Raw genomic sequence first — 3350 nt, forward strand, 5'->3', positions numbered from 1 at the left:
GTTGTCAAAGCTCAGTTTTTCATCACTGTGACATTGGCTAAGCAGAATAAATTCTACTAGTCGGAGGGAAAAGAACAAAGTGAATTCTGAATTTGGAAATGTACAGTATTTGGGAAAGTGCAGTATTTCTGAAAGTAATTGGAAAAGTGCAGTATTTCTGAAATGAATCCTTTTCTGCAAGCTGATTTATCAGGCTTTTTCTTAGAGAAATACATATGGTGTATCTTTAATTGGATGTTAGGGGGCAAGTAGCAATAATTCCTCTTTTCTAGAGGAATGTAACTATTACATGAAAGATATAGAGTTAAAAGTTAGCCAGGGAGAATGTAGCTGTGTTGTTTGTGTATAAGTAATCAAGAAGCAACATAAAGGAAAAAAAAGGCTAAAGATAATTTTTAAAAATTGAGAGGAGGAAGGAACTGATCAGATCCCTGGAAGCTGAATTAAGCATTATGAGCTTCGAATGTACCTCTTTCTTCCAAAGTGCTAATTTATGAAATTATTCAATATCTCATGATTTAATTTATTTTCAGATACACACTTTGCTCTACTGAATTTCCAGTTAGGAGGTAGATGATGTATGCACCATGGAAATGTATCGGTGTGTCAACCCTGCTGACCTGTCATGTTTCTCTAAACTTTTAGCTGCGTTAAATCTCACCCTGTGCTGCTAGGGCCTTTCAGTTGGATATTTTTACTTAAGCCGTTGAGATGCAAGATTTTTCACTGGGTTCATGTGCAGGTACCTCATCAGTTAGACTTCTACAGACTATAGTCTACAAAATATGGAAATAATTTGGGAGCAGATAACTCTTGGGTAGAAACAAATCAATCATAAGTTGCACATGCACAGATATGAAACTGTTAGAAACAACATTAGGAGACAAGAAGCGACTTGCCAGCAACTCACTCCTGTTGCTCCAGGAACAACACATCTTAGTGACATGTATTTCCGGTAGAATGTAGATGAAATGGGTGATTCCCAAATGTGGCTCCAAGTGGAGGTAAATTCTTTGAGTCTGAATACATTTCTCAGACCCAAAGACAAGAATGCTTAAAAAAAAAAAAAAAAAAAAGAATGCTTAGACGTTACTTACAGGCAATCAATGAGAAAAAACGTGATTCATATCCCTCTGCATGGATGCCAACCAAAGTTTGGGCATTTTTTTTTGTTCCCTCCCAATCTGATAAAAATAAACATCCTTTTGATTCAGTGATTCATAATAGTCCCAGTTGGAGGGATAATACCTATGGAATGTTAAGATCAACTGTTGTGTGAAGAGACACACAACCTCTCTAAGCTGTAGTTGTCTAAAAGTGGAGATGGAGTTCTTGGTGCAGATTAAATGAGATGATTTAGGTAAAGCACTTGGCACAGTGCCTGGCACGTAGTTTTCACTTAGTACTCAGCATATCAAATACCCAGGCAAGAAATCCGAGAGAAAGGACAACTTTGCAAGTTACAAAATGGAACAAAGATGTCTTTTCCTGCGTTTCTCTTAAACCACATGCCAAATATGCTGCTTAGTTCTCCACAACGGTGATGAAAGAATTAGAAAATAAGAGTCATGGCAAGAGAAAAAGCAGGTGGTAGGGGGATAGGGAAGAGTGTAGCTCTTTTCAAGACACTGTCCCCACCATTCTACCCTTCTCTCCATGGAATAAGGGCTAGACCACCCTAAGGTGGCTTCCCTAATGGCTCAGTTGGTAAAGAGTCTGCCTGCAATGCAAGAGACCTGGGTTCAATCCCTGGGTCAGGAAGATCCCCTGGAGAAAGGAATGGCAACCCACTCCAGTGTTCTTGCCTGAAGAATCCCAGGGACGGTAGAGCCTGGTGGGCTGCCATCTATGGGGTCACACAGAGTTGGACACAACTGAAGCGACTTAGCAGCAGCAGCAGCCAGTACTCTTGCCTAGAAAACTCCATGGACAGAGGAGCGAGTCAGGCTACAGCCCATGGGCTGGCAAAGAATTGGACACAACTGTGCAACTAACTTTCACTTTTCACCCTAAGGTGAAACTTGACTGAGCCTCTGATTCACATAAGCTTTTTCCTATTTATTGCTCTCAATCATTTTTTAAATTTTTCCTGAAGCTTGGAAAGGTTAAGAAGGAGTTAAGAAGGAGTCTACTTAACCAGACTCCTCAGTGTTCTTCAGCGCTTGGCATTATCATCTTCAGCAGTCTCTTCTTCATTTTCCATAATTTCTTTCATTTCTTCCATAATATCCACTCCCATAATATGTTTGATATACATCTTTGAAAGCGCAGATGTCCTTATACGAGTGTTGTTTTATGGGTGTGATTGTTACACGAATGGTATTGCCTCAAAAATTCCATTCTGTCTGCTTCGCAGACTCCACGCTGTTTTGGAAGCCTCGCCATGTGGAGATGTGTGCAGCAGCCTCATGGCTGCTCAGGGTTCTACAGCATCCGTCACATTTCACTCTCCCATTCCACTGGCAACAACACCACAGCAAATTCCATTCCCAGCCACTACAGTGGACCTCTTTGCATGTGCCCTGAGGTCAATACCCAAAACCAGATTCCCAATTTGGCTCCAGACATACAGAATCAAGGTCTTCTGAGGTGAGGGACATATGTAGGAACATTGGAGTCAAAGATAAGAGTCCTTTCCTGCTCCAGCACTAAGTTGATATGATTCTGCAGAATTCAAGAATCATAAAGAATCGGAAAGGCTCTGTTGCAGCCCAGAGACTGGCTGGCTTTTGAAAGAAAAACTGAGCTTACCTCCCCAAACCCCTGAGAAGCCACCTGAGGTTTTCCTGATGGTGAAAGTTGTCAGATGTCAGAATGAGTTAGTCAATCCCATCTGGCCATGGCATTTTGTGTCATCTGACCCTCTTGAAAGGCAAAAGGACAAGATAACTTCTCAAAAAGCCCCTGGAATTTAAAAAAGTATACCTAGAGATTTAAAAAGGCTTTCCTCTAAAACCTCTGTATGTCTGTAGAGTTTAGGGGTTTTGAGCACAAGCCACTTGTTCTACTTGCTTGACCCAGCAATAAACTTTTCTCTGCTCAAAAAAAAAAAGTAAGTAAATAAATTCCTAGAGAGCTTGTGGATTTGCATAGATGGTTGCCTTCTAATTTTATTTCACATATGGAATCTAAAGAAAAAGTAACTTACCAGTACAAATTCTACAGATTATTCAAAGAATCTCTGAGACTTTCAGATTCTTTGTGACTCTTGAATTCTATAGAATCATATGAACATGAATATAAAACATAGTTTTTCATTCTAGGTGGTGAATCACTGGGCAACACTGCCTAATTCATAAGTTGAAGAGTATTCAGACCACTAGTTTCACCCACACTGGGACGCTGGGACC

The sequence above is a fragment of the Oryx dammah genome, unplaced genomic scaffold (assembly GCF_014754425.2).
Source record: "Oryx dammah isolate SB20612 unplaced genomic scaffold, SCBI_Odam_1.1 HiC_scaffold_6, whole genome shotgun sequence".
In the NCBI taxonomy this organism is placed as follows: Eukaryota; Metazoa; Chordata; class Mammalia; order Artiodactyla; family Bovidae; genus Oryx; species Oryx dammah.